The 22,032-nt window shown below is 43.7% G+C and overlaps 1 non-coding gene across 1 annotated transcript; it reads left to right on the top strand.

Moving 5' to 3' along the window:
• Nucleotides 1-19,473: 19,473 nt before the first annotated feature.
• On the top strand, nucleotides 19,474-19,548 carry Trnas-uga. Its single transcript has one exon. It is a non-coding gene; the product is annotated as a tRNA-Ser (tRNA).
• Nucleotides 19,549-22,032: the final 2,484 nt, after the last annotated feature.

Below are 22,032 nucleotides of genomic sequence, written 5' to 3'. Positions count from 1 at the left end.
GCACTTGCGTCGCTCGTCTGTCGCTGTAGCCCATCAACGTCAAATTTCACCCCACTGTCCTACCAGATACGTTCGATGTTCGTTCCACATTGATTTATGCGATTATTTCAGGCCGTTTTACCTATCCGTTAGCAATGACAATTATACGCCACTGCTTTGACCGTGGTGAGAGGTAATAATACTTGAAACCTGGTATTCTCGACACCCTCTTGACACTGTGGATCTCGGAATATTGAATTCACTAACGATTCCCGAAAGGGTATATCCAATGCGTCTACCTCCAACTACCATTCCGCGTTCACGGTCAACTAACAAGGGGAGGCCGCCAATTGTGAAATTCAGATTCGATTCATACTGCGCATAATAAAAGCTCATGGCCAGAGGTGTAATGTGGCAAAGCACCAAGATGCACTTCTCAGCCGTTGTCGAGAAAATCGACAGTTAAAAGAAACCGTTGCGGTGAAATACTCTCTACGATTAACAGTTTTGCACAACGTCGTGCCGCAGCGGTAAGCGCTCGGGTTTGTTATCCGAAGGTCACCGGATAGAATCTCGCACCATGCAACTTTTTTTTTAGTATTTATTTTTTGTAATTCAAATATATATATATATATATATTTCCCGAAAATCAGTTGCAACAATTATGCATATAATAAGTTGTTGAAAGTCGTTTGTCGTGGAAAAACTGGCGACTTCGAACATCATTATGTTTACCGCAAACAAAGTTAAATTTCACAAATGTTATTAATTGTCTTCATAATGTTAACCGCGTATAGTTAACGGAAGACGTAAAAACGATATTCCGAAACGAATACATATAGCGTAAGTCAAACGTTCGAATTAGAATAGAGACCCCACGAACACAAATTCGCTGTGGCAGGTATGAAATATAAACTCCGTTACTCGCTCATTACACTTGAAGGACAGATGTTGAATGGGCCGAAACGAGCAGCCGTATAACAGCTCAGTTGCCTGCTAACTTCGAAAGAAGGTAGATTCGGTCCCTAGCGCAACTTATAACATCGTAGAAAATCAGTGCGGACGGGAGAGCTTTGTTACACCCCGTTAAAAAACGGAAAAATGGAGGCGGTACAATTGGAGAGCGATCCGCCTTCACCAACATGCATAAGCAATTCATTAATAGTATATATATATATATATATATATATATATATATATATATATATATAAATTACAAAAAACTATTATTAAAAAAAACTGCATGGTGCGAGATTTGATACGGCGACCTTCGGATTACGAACCCGAGCGCTTACCGCTGCGCCACGACGCTGTAGAAAACTATTAATCGTAGAGAGTATTTCACCGCAACGGTTTCTTTTAATTGCCGATTTTGTCTACAACGGCTGAGAAGTGCATCTTGGTGCTTTGCCACATTACACCTCTGGCCATGAGCTTTTATTATGCGCAGTATGAATCGAATCTGAATTTCACAATTGGCGGCCTCCCCTTGTAAGTCCCGTCGTGTGGCCAAAATCACGTCGGAAACCTTTTCACGTGAATCACCCGATTACAAATAACAGTTCTTCCAACGCGTTCTCTTTTATACATTGTGTGAAGTGAAACTTCGATGATAATCAGTTCAGACAAGAAGAGAGAGGAGCTTTTGATACATGTGCTACATAGGAATGACGAAGATTAGATGAGTAGATCGGATAATTAATGAAGAGGTGCTGAATCCAGCTGGGGAAAAGAGAGATAAAAAGAAGGGATCCGTTGACAGGACACATCCTCAGATACCAAGTAATCTTCAATTTGGTAACGGAGTGAAGTGGGGGGGGGGGGGGGGAGGCAGAAATAGAAAAGTGCGATGAAGGTTTAGTATGGTAAGCAAGTTCAAATAGATACAGGTTACGATAATTATGCAGAGATGGCGTGACTAGCGGAGACATCTGCCTCACTCGGTCTTCAGACTGATGACCACAACAGCATCAGGTCCGACTTCAGAGCACATGTTGCCCTCGTTCGGTAGACTGACAGTTGCGTATCCGCGCACGCTGGCTGATGTCGTGGACCACAGCAGGAGAGCGGCGCGCGACCTCCGGAGTGTGTGTGTGTGTGTGTGTGTGTGTGTGTGTTTGCGGGTGTGTGTGTGCGCGGGTTGACGCGAGAAACGGGATCGCCGCAATTTCTTGCGCTACTCGGCGCCGTTACGACAGCGGCGACACTGCAACGCGTCCCCAATTACTGATTGCCTCACGGCTCGCGTGCCGGCGATCCGCGCGTCGTTTTGTAAGGCCAGCCCGAGCCAGGGCACGCCGCGCCGGGATGAACGGACCTGCTGCTGCGTGTCACGGTCTGCGTACACTGACCACTGCGCGGAGCCACGCGCGTCGTCTGGAGGTACTCTGGTTCCGCTTAGGGCTGCTACACTGAGCTGCCAAAGTCATAGGACAACGGTAAGCAGATGATGTGAAAAGGTTTCCCAAGTGATTATGGCTGCACAACGGGAGTTAACAGATTTTGAACACTGAGTGGAAGTCGGAGCTTGCCACATGGGACATTTCGTTTCTGGAATCGTTAGGGAATTCAGTATACCGAGATCCGCAGTGTCAAGCACTCATTCATCAGGCCACAAGGGGCCCATCGGGACCATCCGACCGCCGTGTCATCCTCAGTTGAGGATGTGGATAGGAGGGGCGTGTGGTCAGCTCACCACTCTCCCGGCCGTTACGATGGGTTTCTTTGACCGGAGCCGCTACTATTCGGTCGAGTAACTCTTCAATTGGCATCACGAGGCTGAGTGCACCCCGAAAAATGGCAACAGCACATGGCGGCCCAGCTGGTCACCAATCCAAATGCCGGCCCCGTCATTTGGCCACAAGTGGCCCCTTGGAACCATCCGACCGCCGTGTCATCCTTAGCTGAGGATGCGGATAGGAGGAGCGTGTGGTGAGCACACCGCTCTCCCGGTCGTTATGATGGGTTTCTTTGACCGGAGCCGCTACTGAGTCGAGAAGCTCCTCAATTGGCATCATGAGGCTGAGTGCACCCCGAAAAATGGCAACTGCACATGGCGGCCCGGATGGTCACCCATCCAAATGCCGGCCACGCCCGACAGCGCTTAACTTCGGTTATCTGACAGGAACCGGTGCATCTACTGCGGCAAGGCCGTTGCCCGCCACAATGTCAAGAGTGTGCTGAAAATATCAGATTTCTGGCATTACCTCTTATCACGGACAACGCAGTGGCCGTCGGCCTTTACTTAACGACTGAGAGCAGCGGCTTTTGCGTAGAGTTGTCAGTGATAACAGACAAGCAACACTGCGTGAAATAACCACAGAAAACAAAGTGGAACGTACGACGAACGTGTCCATTAGGACAGTGCGGCAAAATTTGGCGTTAATGTGCTGTGGCAGCAGACGACCAACGCGGGTGCCTTTGCTAACAGCACGTCATCGCCTGCAGCGTCTCTCCTTGGTTCGTGACCTTAACGACTGGAAAAGCTTGGTCTGGTCAGATGAGTCCAGTTTCAGATGGCACTGGCTGATGGAAGGGTTCAAGCGTGACGCGGACCTCACGAGGCCACGGACCCAAGTTATCAGTAAGGCACTGTGCAAGCTGGTGATGGCTCCATAATGGCGTGGGCTGTGTTTACGTGGAATGGACTGGATCCTCTAGCCCAAATGAACCGATTGTTGGCAGGAAATGCTCATGTTCGGGTGCTGGGAGACGATCTTTTTTTTTTTAAATCTTTATTGATACAACAACAACATTATAACACGATTGAAACAAGTATTATGATACAAATGATACATAAACAACAAACATTGTATGATACACACTAACCCACCACCTTATATAATTAGTGGGTCCAATTATTATCTATATTAAAACAAGCAGCTTATACTAATTGATTAATGGCACTTGCTATGGACAGGGTTAATCTAACTACTTGACTACTCTGGTTATTCTAAGACTAGCTACACTGCAGCGTCACAGGTGTGCCAGATGATATATAAACCTACTAATAAGGCCTGCCCACTGAGCTAATCCCTGTGAGCGTGCCCCTGGCACTGGGCTGGCCAATTACTTTTGAAATCGCGGGACTGTTCAATGAATGTCTAAGAACTGGGAGATTCCCTAAAATCTGGAAAAGGGCTAATGTAATAATCATTCAAAAAGGGAAGGATAAGGACCCCACAGAACCCAAATCCTACAGGCCAATCTGCCTCCTAGACAACTTAGGAAAACTGTTGGAGAAGCTACTGGCTGACAGACTGACAGCGCACAGGATACTGCGCGGGATGAGCGATAGGCAGTTCGGCTTTACGCCGGGGCGGTCGGAGTCTGACGCAATTGCCCTGGCAGCTGAGGTCTGCAGCTCAACCCCGCACAAGTATGTGGTAGGCATCATGGTGGACATCAGTGGCGCCTTTGACAACCTGTGGTGGCCCTCGCTCTTCTCCCGCTTGCGTGAGAAGGAGTGCCCAGGGCCCCTCTATGGCTGTCTGAGGAGCTATTGCATGGACAGGGAGGTATGGCTATCGTCGCCTAGCGGAAGAACAAGTAAAACCATCACGAAAGGGTGTCCCCAGGGATCAGTTCTGGGGCCACTCTTTTGGGACATAAACATAGAACCCCTCCTAGAGAAATTACAACTAAGTGAGGACGTGCTAGACGTGATGGCTTATGCTGACGACCTCCTCCTGCTGGTAGGCGGCCGCAGCCGAGAGGAACTTGAGCCTAAGGTAGAGCAAGCAATGACAGTACTTCAGAAATGGTGCCAAGAAGTAAAAATGAAAGTTGCACCGCACAAATCCACATATTTGTTAATGAAAGGCAGTCTCGTCAGAAATCCAACTGTCAGAATTGAAGGAACTCCAATTCTTCGGCGTCGAGAGGCCAGATACCTAGGAGTCACAATAGACGAAAAATGGAATTATAATACTCACACAGAAAACATAACGCAGCGAGCATTAGAAGTTCTAAATAATCTCATCAGTATAGGCCATAGAAGATTCCACCTACCTCCCAATTTGATCAAACTGTACCACAACAGCATCCTAACGTCCTTAGTAGGATATGCGAGTGGGGTTTGGGCACACAGGCTTACGAGGGTGGTGCCCGCAATGACCGTGAGAAAGGTGCAGCGGAACATGCTGTTGCGTTCTGTCGGGGCATATCGAACAACACCTGGGGGGGCCTTACTGATAATAATAGGATTATGTCCTTTATACATAAAAATTAGAGAACAGGGAGCGTGGTACTGGGTCTCCACAGGAAAAATAGATAAGACCAGGGAAATCATGGGGGTACAAGTTGGGGATAAGTATGCAATAAAGAGAAGGGGCGAAGAGTTATGGCAACAACAATGGGAAATTGAGGAAACGTGAAGAAGTGTTTTCCAGCTACTATCAAATATCAGAGAAAGGCTTCAAATGAGCTACTTTGCGCCGAGCAGAGGTCTACTGCACTTTCTTACAGGTCACGGGCCATATCCGACATATTTATGTCGATTTGGAAAACGGGCAACACCAGCGTGCGACTGTGGTGCTCCAGATGGAACTCCCGAACATGTCGTCTATGACTGCACGTTATATGACGATGTGGCGCTCGAACTTAGAAATCAATTACCAAACAGAGACACATACACACAACTGCGACGTGCCGAGACCTTTAATGGCCTCAACAATTTGGCAAATGAAATATCCAAAAAGAGCTTGAGGGATTTTATTAGAAACCAACACGATTAGAGACCAAAAAATATAACCCGATAAAGACTTAGGTGCACCTGCAATTGCCGCCGAGCGCGGTACTGGCCGGTTGTTTCACGACCGGAATCCGCCGCGTTGTCGGATCAGGGGAGCAGGAGCACCATTCCCGGACTTGGCTTATGCACTAGATTCTATACGAAGTAGTTACACTAGAATAATGTAGAATTAGAACATTAACACTACTAACATAGGTAGGGAATGCTTCCCTGACCAGTTTGTATGGTATTCCCCAGGGGTCAGTGGCTAGCTGGCTCAGAACATACCTCTCCCAACTTTTCATTCTTACCTCCTTTAATTCTTTTTGGAATATTTCTTTTTCCTCTAGGAGACGATTTGCAGCCATTCATGGACTTCATGCTGCCAAACAACGATAGAATTTTATGGATGAAAAGCCACGGTGACACGGGGTCACAGTTATTCGTGATTTGTTTGAAGAACGTTCTGGAAAATTTAGGCGAATGATTTGGCCACCCACACCGCCAGACATGAATCCTGCCGAACATTCACAGGACATAATCGAGAGTTTATTTCGTGCACAAAATCCTGTACCGACAACGTTTTCGCGGTTGTGTACGGCTATAGAGGCAGCATGGCTCAATATTTCTGCAGGGGACCTCCAACAACTAGCTGAGTCCGTCCTATATCGATTTGCTGTACTAAGGCGAACAGAAGGAGGTCCGAAACGATATTATTAGGACATGTCCTTAACTTTTTGTCATCTCTTTGTCCTTTGTTTTGGTGGGTTGAGGGGGGGGGGCGGAGTGAGTGGGGGCGAGGTATGAATGTTGTGAGAATGATTTGATGTAGATAACCACGATATCCTCTCCTGTGCTAATATTTTCACCTCAGAGTAGCAGCTACACAGAACGTTCTCAAAATGCTTATGCAGGCTTTGTCGGCAATTTCATTGATGCTTTTTTCTCGGGAAATCAGGCGAGTGAAATCGTTTCCGAACGAATCGGTCAAGTAGGAAACGTGTCCAAACGTCGATACGAAATTACGATTTTAGTCGGCTGATTTTCCGAGAAGAATTTATCACTTCACCAGAAGATGGCAATGTCGCTTCAAAATAAAGTTTTTAGTCTACTGATTCCGAGAGGAATTCATTAGTTCTGCAGGAGAAGGCAAGTAGGAAACTTCTCGAACTGTCGCTCTTAAACGAAGATTTTTGTCAGCTTATTTCCTGGGAAGAATTTATCGACCTTCTCAGTTATTTGCTAAATCCGACCTTCTCCCTGCGAATCGAATATTCAAGTAACTTATGGAAATGCAGACAGGAAACTTCCTTGGCAATAGGTAATATTCTGACATTTCTATTGATCTATTATTTGACATCACATAAAACTGAGAAGATGAGACTCGAAGCGTTTGAGATGTGGTGCTACAGAAGGATGCTGAAGATTAGGTGCAGGGAAGGTTCTCTGCAGAATTGGCGAGGACAGAAATGTGCGGAAAATATTGACGAGAAGAAGAGACAGGATGAGAGGACATGTGTTATGAGAGCAGGAAATAGCTTCCATGCTACTGGATGAAGCTGTAGAGGGTAAAACCGAACCTGGAATATATTTAAATATATTAAACGTATTCACAATTGCGAATACGGATAACCATCAGCTGTAGAATGTAGTGACTACAATGAAAATTTGTGCGTGACCTGAACTCGAACCCAGATTTCCCACTCAGCGGGTGGTCGCCTTACCATGTGGCTAACCATACACGCGGCACAGCCTACCCCAAACTTTCATACGTCGTCAACCATGTGTCTACAACCTGTACTCGTACATCCATTGTGTATATTCCCGTACTGGTGAGATGTTTCACTTGAATGTCGCTTGCCCGGTGTCGAGGGGTAAATGCGATATTACAGTGCTTGTGTTATTCTGAATTACGATGCAGAGTTCTTTGGACATGCAGGTATATCCAATTTCAACAGTATACCAGTTTCAAGCACATTTCTAGAGGTGCTTGAAAATGACCCACGGTTGAAATCGGCCAGTTACACGGATAGTAAAATGAATACTGCCTATTTGGATTATGTTTTCATTCTCGCATCAAACCAGTCAGATGACAAAAAGAAAAGTAAGTTTTGCCGTCTAGCTACTACATAAAAAGAAAAGTAAATCATAATTTTATAATACAGTCTTTGTTGTTGTATAAATTGCTGAATACTATATTGCTGACCTACTTCAAGATACCCGTTACAAATTGTTTTGTATGAAAATTAGTTAAACTACATCTGGTTTTTAATTGTAATTCTTACGTCTAAAGCATATTGCTGTAAATCCTGAGCAGGGACAACTAAATTGCTTCAGTTAACCGCGGAAAAATCGTAATCTGCGCCATCTAATGATATCTAATGCTTAATTTTTAATAGACTAATAATTATCATAAAATTTGTTTAACAATCTGGCTAGTCACAAACGTATCACTTCAATGGTAAACTGGTGTTGACAAACATTCCAAGTTTCCGTGCACAGCGATCGCCCGCTTCTATATCTGTGTCTACATACCGTGTGATCAAAAATTCACTATAAATTTGAAAACTTAATAAACCACGGAATAATGTAGATAGAGAGGTAAAAATTGACACACATGCTTGGAATGGAATGACATGGGATTTTATTAGAACCACCCCACATTGCTAGACGCGTGAAAGAGCTCTTGCGCCCGTCGTTTGGTGATGATCGTGTGCTCAGCCGCCACTTTCGTCATGCTTGGCCTCCCAGGTCCCCAGACCTCAGTCCGTGCGATTATTGGCTTTGGGGTTACCTGAAGTCGTAAGTGTATCGTGATCGACCGACATCTCTAGGGATGCTGAAAGAAAACATCCGACGCCAATGCCTCACCATAACTTCGGACATGCTTTACAGTGCTGTTCACAACATTATTCCTCGACTACAGCTGTTGTTGAGGAATGATGGTGGACATGTTGAGAATTTCCTGTAAAGAACATAATCTTTGCTTTGTCTTACTTTGTTATCCTAATTACTGCTGTTCTGATCAGATGAAGCGCCATCTGTCGGAAATTTTTTGAACTTTTGTATTTTTTTGGTTCTGATAAAACCCCAAGCATGTGTGTCAATTTGTACCTCTCTATCTACATTACTCCGTGATTTATTCAGTTTTCAAATTTATACTGACTCTTTGATCACCCGGTACATACTCCGCAAACCACCGTACGGTAGGTGGCGGTGGGTACCTTGAACCACTACTAAGTCATTTTCTTTCCTTTTTCACTCACTAACAGACCGGGGGGAAACCGACTATCTGTATGTCCCCGAACGAGCCATAATTTCTCTTATCGTCCAGGTACTTACGCGAAATGTACGCTGACGACAATAGAATCGTTCTGCTGTTGACTTCAGATGGTAGGTCTCTAAATTTTCTCACTAGATTTCCCTCCAGGGATTCATATTTGAGTTCCCGAATCATCTCCTTAATGCTTGCTTGTTGTTTGGATCTGCGAGTAACACATCTAGCAGCCCTCCTCTGAATTGCTTCCCCGCTTTCCTTTAATCCGAGTGCGGCTGCTACGGTCGCAGGTTCGAATCCTGCCTCGGGCATGGATGTGTGTGATGTCCTTAGGTTAGTTAGGTTTAAGTAGTTCTAAGTCCTAGGGGACTGATGACCACTGATGTTAAGTCCCATAGTGCTCAGAGCCATTTGAACCATTTAATACGACCTGGTGCCATCCCGAACACTCGAGCAGTCCTCAGTAATCAAGAATGGATCGCAGTAGTATTCTATACGCAGTCTTCTTTACACACGTGCCCAGCTTTCCTAAATTCTCCCAATACACTGAAAACACCATTTGCCTTACCTACTACAATTATTACGTGCTCGTTCCATTTCATATTGCTTTCGAACGCTACTCCTAGGTATTTAATCAACCTGACTGTGTCAGGTAGTGCACTAATAATGTTGTTTTCGAACATTACGGGATTGTTTTTCCTACTCATTTGCATCAACATCCATTTCTCTACATTCAGATCTAGCTGCTAGACATCACACTGACTACACATTTTGTGGAAGTCATCTTGTTTCCTCCTACACTCAGCAAACGACGACACCACCGTCATCATAGCATCATCAGCAAACAGCAGCAGATTGCTGCTCACCCTATCGTCAGATCGTTAATATACTGGGTGGCCATTGATCGTGACCGGGCCAAATATCTCACGAAATAAGCATCAAACGAAAAAACTGCAAAGAACGAAACTCGTCTAGCTTGAAGGTGAAAACCAGATGGCGCTATGGTTGGCCTGCTAGATGGCACTGCCATAGGTCAAACGTATATCAACTACGTTTTTTTTAAATAGGAACGCCCATTTTTGTATCACATATTCGTGTAGTACGTAAGGAAATATGAATGTTTTAGTTGGACCACTTTTTTCGCTTTGTGATAGATGGCGCAAAAAAAAAAAAAAAAAAAGTTACGGAAGTAAAGCAGAGAGCGCTCAGCTAGAAGTAGAGTCAATTCTGCTTCTACTGTACTAGAGCTTCTTTTTGTAGAAAAATCTATTTACAGATTGACTTTACATTTGTAAATGCTACAATATCTTGCCACTTTTGCAAGACTCTACAGATGCTGAACATAAATATAAGATCTTCATCCCCAATAGGAAAGTTTGTGACTCATCAAGTGTCTGGGCTCTCGATGTGATCATCTTGTGTGATACAAGAATAAATGTGGATTATGTCGTAGATGCTGGATAACGACTCTGGAAACTGCAGAAAGTAAATTGTGCTCCAGACGAGTCTCCAGAGAAAGCAACCCACACTAAGAGGGCACACGAATGGGGTGACCACAGAAAGAATTTGTCTGTGACGAACGTGCCACTGTCCATTGAAATGGCAGATGGTGATTTACGTACCAGGGCATGCGTACACCAACGTGGTGGAGGGTTGCCATGGTTTTTTGCACCCAGCACTGGAAAATTTTCAAATGTATGTGAATTCGTAAGGGACCAAACGGCTGAAGTCATCGGTCCCTAGACTTACACACTACTTAAACTGGCTTATGCTAAGAACAACACACACACCCATGTCCGAGGAAGGACTCGCACCTCCGGGGGGAGGGGCCATCACATGGCGCCTCAAAGCCGCTGCCACTCTGTACGGCCCCAGCTCTTGACTGTCGTAATGCAAATAGTATCTTGGACTTACGTACACACATTAGTGTTATTGTAGGTCTTATGTAGATGGTTTGATAATGGACAAAAGGACAAACCTTATTGCCATTTAAATAAAAATAAACTTCTGTGCATCTGTGGCAGTTTTGTAATTTGTCCTGGACAACTCCTTCTACTCCGTGGGCGAATTTCTATTTAAAAACTGGTATCCCGTGAAAAAGACTTGGCTTTAAGTATAGTTACAAGAGTAGGACTTAAATGATGTTCAATAATGTAACACTAACAATGTGTACATATTAAGTAAACAGACTCGTTCCAGATCATTTCGATTAAGCTCTTGACACTGCTTCGCTTTTACAACAGCGCTACTCAGAATGGAGGAAGCATTGACCCATTCAAGGATGGCGAACTTGACGGTTGCTAACCTGATGTGTTTCACATGGGCACCTTATGAGATGTCCCGTAGTGGTCCTCCAGCCTTCTTGTGAGAAATCTTCAGGGCCGAAAGTATACAGGTGGTATCTATACCATTAAATGGGTAAAACACGTCACCAGTCATCCAGTAGAAGTTGCCGATTTCACTGCTTCCAGGGCAACAAAAATTTGACTTCTGAACCTCATTTTATTATTGACAGAATTTTAGAAATTTAAAACGCTGCCATAACTACTCTTTAACCGGTAAAATCCTAGGTCAAAGCTTTAACACAAGACAAGTGTTTAATATAGAAACTGCGTATATCTCTTGAGACAGTGTATCTCGAAGCACCAAATTAGCCAGTATTTCACAATGAGAGCACTTAGAGACTTCCAACAAACCTCAAACATAATTTAAAAACTTTTCTGAATTTTTCTCGCTGATACCGCGTACAAATAGCGAAAGGAAAACATTTTATTGCTTAATATGTTTTCGTTATTCAAGCAGTAAGACTTCAGTTTCAGGCACAACGTTTTAATTTATTACTTCTCTATTATTAATTCTATTTGTAATGGATTTTACAGACGATATCTACATATGCCACAGAAGGTAGCTGGAAAATTACATCATTGTACGACACGTATTTCAGGAGATACATCATTAAGATTGAGACGCTTGGAAAACTACGCCTTCAGCCACAAAGGTTTTACATTCTTAATATTTAACACAGTACTATAACTCACTTGTAAGGTAATCAGACGTTTGAATCTGTTTTGTGCATAGGAGCACGATTATTTAAAGAACTGGGGTAAGGACTATTGGTGTGGTCCTGAACCGACAATTTTGATATAAGAGAACCATGACCATAAATGAATATGTGAATTCGGACGACGTCTTGAATGACCAACGTATCTCCACTGACTTTGGAAATCAATACACAATCTGTGATGGATCCATGGTTGATTTTTTACTATGAGGTTACTTAAAGGTGCTGGTGTGTGATGCCCCAATAGAAATTGAATGGGAGCTGATGGCATCTGGATTCTCTGTCGCATTGATCAATAGACAACTGGGGTATTAAAGAGGGTGTAACAAGATTAAATGCGCAGTTATAATATACGCACTGAGACTACCCGTTCTCATTTTAAACACCTGCTGTGAGTTAAAGTTACTGCTATAAATTATGTTAGTCAGTAGGTAACTAAATATTCGTTTCTCACTGTTAGTTTCTTATCTCAAAGTAATCAGTTTAGGGCCCACAGCTCGTGGTCGTGCGGTAGCGTTCTCGTTTCCCATGCCCGGGTTCCCGGATTCGATTCCCGGCGGGGTCAGGGATTTACTCTGCCTCGTGATGACTGGGTGTTGTGTGATGTCCTTAGGTTAGTTAGGTTTAAGTAGTTCTAAGTTCTAGGGGACTGATGACCATAGATGTTAAGTCCCATAGTGCTCAGAGCCATTTGAACCATTTTTAATCAGTTTAGGGATCATTACCATCTATGTAATTTTCAATCCGCTGGTTATGTCTCTAAAAACGCTATCCCCTATAACGGCGTTGTTACTAGCGTAAACAAAAAAGCTGTATCTCTCATTATCACGTTGTGTATTTGGTGTACAGATTCTTTTTATTCACGTGAATGAAAGGGGACAAGCGACAGCAAGTCCACACGTGGACATTGAAACTCTGTTCTAAAGGACTGACGCTCTGGTTCGGGCATAGCAGTATTAAGAGTGCGGAGTAATTGTGCCGATCGTTATGTCTTATTATTATTATATATTGCCATACATTTTTACTGTTTTATTGGACTGTAAAAGTGGTCGTACATTTTACAGTATTTCATGTAGCAAAACTCGTACTAGTTCACAGTTCATTCTACGATTACCATGTTACAAAATTCATAACGATGCATAATTGTGTATCTGTATAGGTATAGGTAAGTAATGATTATTTTAATATTAACTCAGTCACAAATATTGCTTTGTTTTTGTTTGATGGAGTCTATGAAAATTTTGATACTTATACTAAATGAGAAGTTGGAAAGCCATTAAGTAAACGATAGTAATTGGGTTCAAGAAGAAAAAACAAGGAACAGAAGAAAGGTAGAAAGTGTCGTGTGTCCCACCACCAACATATTCTCCGAAATACGTCAAGCGCTGTGTCTGTGGACTATCGATTCGATAGTCTATTCTTCCCCATGAAAGGAAGGAAGGAAGATCGGGTATAATGTCCGGTCGACATCGAGGCATTAGAGACGGAACACAAGCTCTGATTATGTCAAGACGGGGAAAGAAATTGCCCATGCCTTTCAAAGGAACCATCTTGTCATTTGCCTGGAGCGATTCAGGGAAATCGCGGAAAGCCTAAATCTGGATGGCCGCACGCGGGTTTGAACAATCATCTTCCAGAATATTCTGCTCCCTGAGTACGTACAGAGACTCCGTAATACTGGAGTCTGCTCCGTGCACTTGAGGCCCACTTCTAAGTTGATATATTTTTTACATATCGTTTTTGTATACCATAACCGCGGACGATCTTATCCTAATTATTCTAACGCACACATTTACGTGTCCTGTGATGCAGTCAGCTTTAATTTCCATGATAAAGAAAAGCTCCCCCTCATAAGTAAGGCCGGCCGTTGTGGCTGAGCGGTTCTAGGCGCTTCAGTCCGGAACCGCGCTGCTGCTACGGTCGCAGGTTCGAATCCTTCCTCGGGCATGGATGTGTGTGGTGTCCTTAGGTTAGTTAGGTTTAAGTAGTTGTATGTCTAGGGGACTGATGACCTCAGATGTTAAGTCCCGTAGTGCTTAGAGCCATTTGAACCATCTGAATCATTCTGGAATCATCTGAATCATGTTGGTGTGGTCTTCAGTCAAGAGACTGGTTTGATGGAGATTTACATGCTACTCTATTCTGTGCAAGCTTTTTCAGTTCCCAGTACCTACTGCAACCTACATCCTTCTGAATCTGCTTAGTGTATTCATCTCTTGGTCTCCCTCTACGAGTTTTACCCTCCACGCTGCCCTCCAATACTAAATCGGTAATCCCTTGATACCTCAAACATGTCCTACCAACCGAACCCTTCTTCTAGTCAAGTTGTGCCACAAACTCCTCTTCTCCCCAATTCTAGTCAATACCTCCTCATTAGTTATGTGATTACCCATCTAATCTTCAGCATTCTTCTGTAGCACCACATTTCGAAAGCTTCTATTCTCTTCTTGTCCAAACTATTTATCGTTCATGTTTCACTTCCATACATGGCTACACTCCATACAAATACTTTCAGAAACGACTTCCTGACACTTAAATCTACACTCGATGTTAACAAATTTCTCTCCTTCAGAAACTCTTTTCTTGCCATTGTCATTCTACATTTTATATCCTCTCTACTTCGACCATCATCAGTTATTTTGCTCCCCAAATAGCAAACCTCCTTTACTACTTTAAGTGTCTCATTTCCTAATCTAATCCCCTCAGCATCGCCCAACTTAATTCGATTACATTCCATTATCCTCGTTTTGCTTTTGTTGATGTTCATCTTATATCCTCCTTTCGAGACAATGTCCATTCCATTCAACTGCTCTTCCAAGTCCTTTGCTGTCTCTGACAGAATTACAGTGTTATCGGTGAACCTCAAAGTTTTAATTTTTCTCCATGGATTTTATTTCCTGCTCCAAATTTTTCTTTTGTTTCCTTTACTGCTTGCTCAGTATACAGATTGAATAACATCGGGGATAGGCTGCAACCCTGTCTCACTCCCTTCCCAACCGCTGCTTCCCTTTCATGTCCCTCGACTCTTATAACTGCCTTCTGGTATCTGTACAAATTGTAAATAGCTTTTCGCTCCCTGTGTTTTACCCCTGACACCTTCAGAATTTGAAAGAGTGTATTCCAGTCAGTGTTTGAATCGTAAGTAAGGAAAAAAGCATAATTATACGTAACAATCAAGACCTGTCCACCGTGCATCATTGTTGCAAGTGCTCATGTCCATAAGGAACATCTCTCGTTAAGAGTAACCTGTTAAACTCAGTTATTATTAATTTCCTACCATGTTGCACATGGGCTAAGCTTTTCCAACGTTTGGTTGCTTACATGAATCGATTTGAATCTCCTTATCATCTGTCTCATTTTAACGTAAGTGTTCGGGTACTCACTGTAAAACTATGTTCTTCTATTTTTTCATTCAACTGTACTGTGTTAGAGGATCCTGCCGCGCCTCTTCACGCGTAATTTTACGGGCAACGGCCTAAAGACCCCGTGCGCCGGAGTGGGGAATGTGATGCTTCACGAATATACTGGTCACAGGTGGCCATAACTCCCCAGTTAATGGGTCGCTTTCTTCATAGCTGGAGATTTGTGCCATTCGTGCCGCGTATATCACTGAGAACTGCACAGCCAGAGACTTGCATCACTGCGGTGTGTCTACTGCAACCGCTGTTTCAGCGACGTCGTGCACGTCCCTCGATCAGTCCCCAACAAATGACTGCTTCCACGAAATTTTGTTGCTTCCGCTTGTCGCCTGTCTCTAAATGGAAGACAGTTGATGGTCGCTTACTACATAAGACTGACCACACCTACGATTAAAACGAGGGCGTAGTTACTGGATCCTAGCTTAGACTTAACATATCCTATGATCGAAATAATTTTTATTTGAATATTATTCAGTGGTACAACAGAGAGCATTGTGAAACAATCACTTTCAGCCTTGTCTGTGTTTCTTCTCCAAGATGCAAAAACTGAAACAAGATAACTATCATTTCATATTTTATGTCACCACAACAACTACCCATCATTTGGTTATGCTGCTCTTGCATTGTAAGTGTTTTCAGATAAAGTTACTGAATACAAGGTGCACTTATTATGCAAAACGCTGTTTTTTCATATAGACTCAAACATGTAATTTTGTTGCGCGAAGATGTTTCGCTACATTTGTGATTACTTCCGTTTTGCTTTCGCAAATTGTTATATTTGGATATAAAATGGTATGTTAACTCGCCCACCACACTCACATTAACATCATTTAGTTGCAAATGACAAGCTGACAGTTCACAATTATATACAAAGAATCCAGCCCAACCCTAAAATATAAAATAATAAACAAAAAGTGTTTCCAGGTCTAATTTTCGTTGATTAATTATCGCTTTAAACATGTTCATATTTTGCTGATTTGAATAAAGAAAACGCACTAATGATGGCACATAGGTGCTGAAACATGTTTGGGTCTATATGAAAAAAGTGTTTTCATAACAGAAAGTCCATATCCTGTAACATTAGAATAACGTGTAAAACTCTTTCGTAACAGAACTTGAGCAAACTATCATTATCTCATGTTTATTAATGTGACTCTTTTTCCGCAGAAAGTGTAATACTATTCTAAATTGAATTCTGTTTTCAGTAAAATTAGAAAACATCCAAAATTGCACAGGAGTTTGCTTTACTTAAATAGTGACCAGTTTCGGACCTTTGTTGTCCATTACAAAGCATTCACTTAAGTACTTACCATAACACCATAATGTGTGTGCGCTGGCCACATCGCTTGTATAAGTGGCTGAGTGTCTAGAGCATGCAGCACTGGACAGTCGTACGGAAATAGTATCTGTAATGAAAATCGTGTGGAGAGCTCGGAGTGAACCAGAGATATTGCTGCCACTTCTCCTACAGTTGAGAGGAGAATTCGAAGATGGATATTTGTTATATCGGGAAGAGTCAAAGACGTTAGTTGTAGATCGAAAAGTATTTCGTTGTTGTTTTGATTTAGCGATATCGGCTACGAAGATGTTTGGCATACGAAATAATTTTATCTAGTAGCAGATCGTGAATTTAAGGGTTTTGGCCAGCTAAGAGTCGACTTGCGCAATAGGGCTGCGTGGTTCTGACCTGCACAGTTCACTGGGGCTAAATGGATAGACGTCAGGCCAGTACTAGGAAAGATTGTAGGCGCCTGCACAATGAGTGCAGTTGCCAGCAAAAGTACGGAGTCATTCTGATGGATCGATAAAGAGAGCGGCTGATACTCGAACGCTGAGTCGACGTTTGCGGCCGTGATCTCAATCTAGTCTTCCAGTGCAGCACAGGGCAGTGACACTACGCAAACGAAATATCACTCAGAGATCGAGATCAATTACAGCTCCGACTTCCTGCGAAGGTCGAATATAAATAGCTACAACTGGACAACCAGATCAACAGTGCAAATAAATTTTTCTTACGATTTCATCATCTGCTGTGACATACTTTCTTAACTGTAACTGGTAAGTAATTTCTAGGCAATGACAGTGAACGTTGTGCTTTCCGTTTGTTCTTCACGCCAAGTATCGAGTGAGTTACGCAGTGGTAAAATAGTGGACACACGTTCGGAACGAACGGGGTTAGTCTACATTCACCTATACACACTTATGTTTACTGTTTTGTCATTAAAAGGCTTCAGGGGAATGTCAATGGTTTTGCTATCAAGATAACCACGGCAAATTGCTCCTCCCATCATTCTGCAGGTAAGTTAATGGTAAATCCCTAATAACACGAATGTCGAAAAGTTGCGAAACTCTAATTAGTGTCCTCAGTTCGAAGCAAGACCGCCTGTGTATCCAAGGGATTAACGTACCTACCTTTCGTAGGCAAGGACCCGGGTTCGATTCCCGGTACCTTACCGAGCGAGGTGCCGCAGTGCTTAGCACACTGGATTCGAATTCCGGAGGACGACGGTTCTAATCCGCGTCCAGCTAAGCAGATTTCGGTTTTCCGTGATATCCCGGAATCGCTCCAGGCAAATTCCGGGCTACTTCCTTTCAAAGGGCACGCTAATTTCCTTCCCCATCCTTGACACTATCCGAAGGCCTTGAATGGGCTCCACCCAGCCCTGTGACACCAAGATGTGGAACTGGTAGAATAAAGATGCAGAGGCATCATTGAGAGTCATCTGCTGGCAATAACGGCTGGATGAATTAGCGACATGCTGTTCTCATGTCCCACGATCGTACATCATTTCTCGCACTACGTTGTAGGCCGCAATCGGCTGGTCGGAGCAGGTCTAAGGCATAACTTCTTAGTGACGTCTACGATACGTCTCGTTACTGCGGAAAAAATTTTCACTTTGACTTTTAGTTGTATTCTCATCATTTTCCCGGTGTTGTCATCAGTAAGTTATGGCATCAGATCTGTCGTAATCGCCATATCCACCCAATTTAGTAAAACAGCTGCTCTTCTTAGACATACTAGTTGTCCTATTTGGAAAATGTTTAAGAATCCGTTAAGTCACCTCCTTGGGTTCATTTGTGGCTTACAACTGTTCTAGCCGTTTCCAGAATCAGATTTTCTCTCTGCAGGGGAGTGTGCGCTGATATGATACTTCCTGGCAGATTAAAAGTGTGTGGCAGACCGAGACTCGAACTCGGGACCTCTGCCTTTTGCGGGCAAGTGCTCTACCATCTGAGCTACCCAAACACGACTCACGCCCAGTCCTCACAGCTTTACTTCTGACAGTACCTCGTCTCCTACCTTCTAAACATTACAGAAGCTCTCCTGCGAAACCTGCAGAAATAGCACCCCTGAGAGAAATGATATTGCGGAGACATAGCTTAGCCACAGCCTGGGGGATGTTTCCAGAATGAGATTTTCACTCTACATCGGAGTGTGCACTGATATGAAACTTCCTGGCGGATTACTAGTTCTGCAAGGAGAGCTTCTGTAAAGTTTGGAAGACAGGAGACGAGTTACTGCCAGAAGTAAAGCTGTGAGGACGGGGCGTTCAAAATGGTTCAAATGGCTCTGAGCACTATGAGACTTAACATCTGTGGTCATCAGTCCCCTAGAACTTAGAACTACTTAAACCTATGAAACTTCCTGGCAGATTAAAACTGTGTGCCCGACCGAGACTCGAACTCGGGACCTTTGCCTTTCGCGGGCAAGTGCTCTACCAACTGCGCTACCGAAGCACGACTCACGCCCGGTACTCACAGCTTTACTTCTGCCAGTACCTCGTCTCCTACCTTCCAAACTTTACAGAAGCTCTTCTGCGAACCTGGCAGAACTAGCACTCCTGAAAGAAAGGATACTGCGGAGACATGGCTTAGCCACAGCCTGGGGGATGTTTCTTTCAGGAGTGCTAGTTCTGCCAGGTTCGCAGAAGAGCTTCTGTAAAGTTTGGAAGGTAGGAGACGAGGTACTGGCAGAAGTAAAGCTGTGAGTACCGGGCGTGAGTCGTGCTTCGGTAGCTCAGTTGGTAGAGCACTTGCCCGTGAAAGGCAAAGGTCCCGAGTTCGAGTCTCGGTCGGGCACACGGTATTAATCTGCCAGGAAGTTTCATATCAGCGCACACTCCGCTGCAGAGTGAAAATCTCATTCTACTTAAACCTAACTAACCTAAGGACATCACACACATCCACGCCCGAGGCAGGATTCGAACCTGCGACCGTAGCGGTCACGCGGTTCCAGACTGAAGCGCCTAGAACCGCTCGGCCACTCCGGCGGGTCCGTTTCAGTAGTTTAGTCGTAAAAACGTAACTTAGAGAGTTACTTTCGCATTTAATAACATCAGTATTGATATGTGGACGGGGTGTGAGTCGTGCTTGGCTAGCACAGATGGTAGAGCACTTGCCTGCAAAAGGCAAAGTTCCCGATTTCGAGTCTCGGTCCGGCACACAGTTTTAATCTGCTAGGAAGTTACTGTTCTAGCTGTTACCCACAGCTGTGCTCATATGTCAGTAATTTCGTTTTGATGAGTGATCGTAAGTAAACAAGCTATTGTATCTTCAATGATGTCAGCTTCCCTCACGTCTCTGCCTGTTTTGGATGAGCATAACTCGTGATGTATGCCCTCCCGCGACTGTCCCAAAGCAGGACGAAATGGCACGTGCAGCGTTGCTGCCGTGTGGTACCTGCAGAGGGGTATAGGCATCTATACATTACACAACGTGCACATTATGAATTGAATTTTGTAATTTTTTGACACTTTTTATGTTCATTGATGTAAAAAAGATGTTCCATTCCATACTTCACGCTCTTAGCGGTCAATTTTCACTCTCTGGTGTAGCATATGCTCTTCCACGGGGTTAAAGCTATCTCCATACTAAATTCTATTGAAACCGTTTCAGCAAAATGGTTCTGAGCACTGTGAGACTTAACTTCTGAGGTCTTCAGTCCCCTAGAACTTAGAACTAATTAAACCTAACTAACTTAAGGACGTCACACACATCCATGCCCGAGGCAGGATTCGAACCTGCGACCGTTGCGGTCGCGCGGTTCTAGACTGTAGCGCCTAGAACCGCTCGGCCACCTCGGCGGGCCCATTTCAGCAGTTTAGTCGTAAAAACGTAACTGAGAGAGTTACAACAACACTAACAGCAAAAACATGAGCTATCGACGCACATCAGTCGTTTTGTTATGATCAATATGGTGACGCTGCTAAAATAAAATGTTGACTGTCTACAATTACTAAATAGCATTAAACTGACGAAAAAAGAAAATACGTAATTTTTCGTTCGGTGCAGCGCAAATTATATGATGTTTGTATATTCAGTAACGTCGGCTCCCCTCACGTTGTAAAATGGGAATGTCATTTTGATTTTCGTGCCGGCCGGAGTGGTCGAGCGGTTCTAGGCGCTACAGTCTGGAGCCGCGCGACCGCTACGGTCGCAGGTTCAAATCCTGCCTCGGGCATGGATGTGTGTGATGTCCTTAGGTTAGTTAGGTTTAAGTAGTTCTAAGCTCTAGGGGACTGATGACCTCAGAAGTTAAGTCCCATAGTGCTTAGAGCCATTTGAACCATTTTTTTTATTTTCGTAAGTTATCGATGTGCGCGTCAGAGAGAGAACTCGTTATGTTTCTGTTAAACAATCTTTCGTCTTGTTGGGGCATAGTCTTTGCCTCTGCGCAGTCTGATACGTTCTTGACTGAAGATCGGTAGATGATGGGCGTACTCAGTAGCGCTGTGTTCACTTCTGATTGTGTCTGTTAGATGAAGGCAGATTTATTGTAACGTCAGCAAGGACGAATGTGGTGCGTATAGTGAAAGGTGAAAATAATATAAATTTTAAATGTCGTTCTTTTAAGAGAAGTTTGAGGTAAGTCTGCAGCACTCCGCAGCTAGTTTGTCGGACGAATGTCAGCTAGTTAACTTTGTCCACTTGTTCAGAGCTGAGAGAAAGACCACCCCACCTCCCTCAGTCATACATCAACATATCAACTGATTAAGCCATTTGGTTTTTGCAGAAATTCTCTGTTAATACTACACCATTTTTAAATCGTTGTTCACTTTGTTAAGCGTACTGTTGTTCAGACCAGTGTTGTGTAAAGACCACGTGAAAATTTACTGTGTCTTTTTGAGTACATTCTTCATTAGAAAATCGTTGTCTTAGAACATCATTTCATAACAAAACCAACTCTGTTCGCAGAAGGTTTATCGTTATGCATTACCACATTGCATCATCTGCTACGCAACAGTTTGAATACAGGTTGGAAATTTTATTTAGAAACAGGAATTTAGCTTAGCCACTGCCGGCTTGCTGTTTGCTATTGAGCTTTCTAGAAATCTGCAACAGTTTTGTCAAGACGCGGGATAAGTGGAAATTTTGAATAGGGCCAGATAATGGTTTTTAAAAAATGGTTCAAATGGCTCTGAGCATTATGGGACTTAACTTCTGAGGTCATCAGTCCCCTAGAACTTAGAACTACTTAAACCTACCTAACCTAAGGACATCACACACATCCATGTCCGAGGCAGGATCCGAACCTGCGACCATAGCGGTCGCGCGGTTCAAGACT

Source organism: Schistocerca piceifrons, chromosome 2, assembly GCF_021461385.2.
Source record: "Schistocerca piceifrons isolate TAMUIC-IGC-003096 chromosome 2, iqSchPice1.1, whole genome shotgun sequence".
Taxonomy (NCBI): Eukaryota; Metazoa; Arthropoda; class Insecta; order Orthoptera; family Acrididae; genus Schistocerca; species Schistocerca piceifrons.
This window is presented reverse-complemented; position numbering and strand designations above follow the sequence as displayed.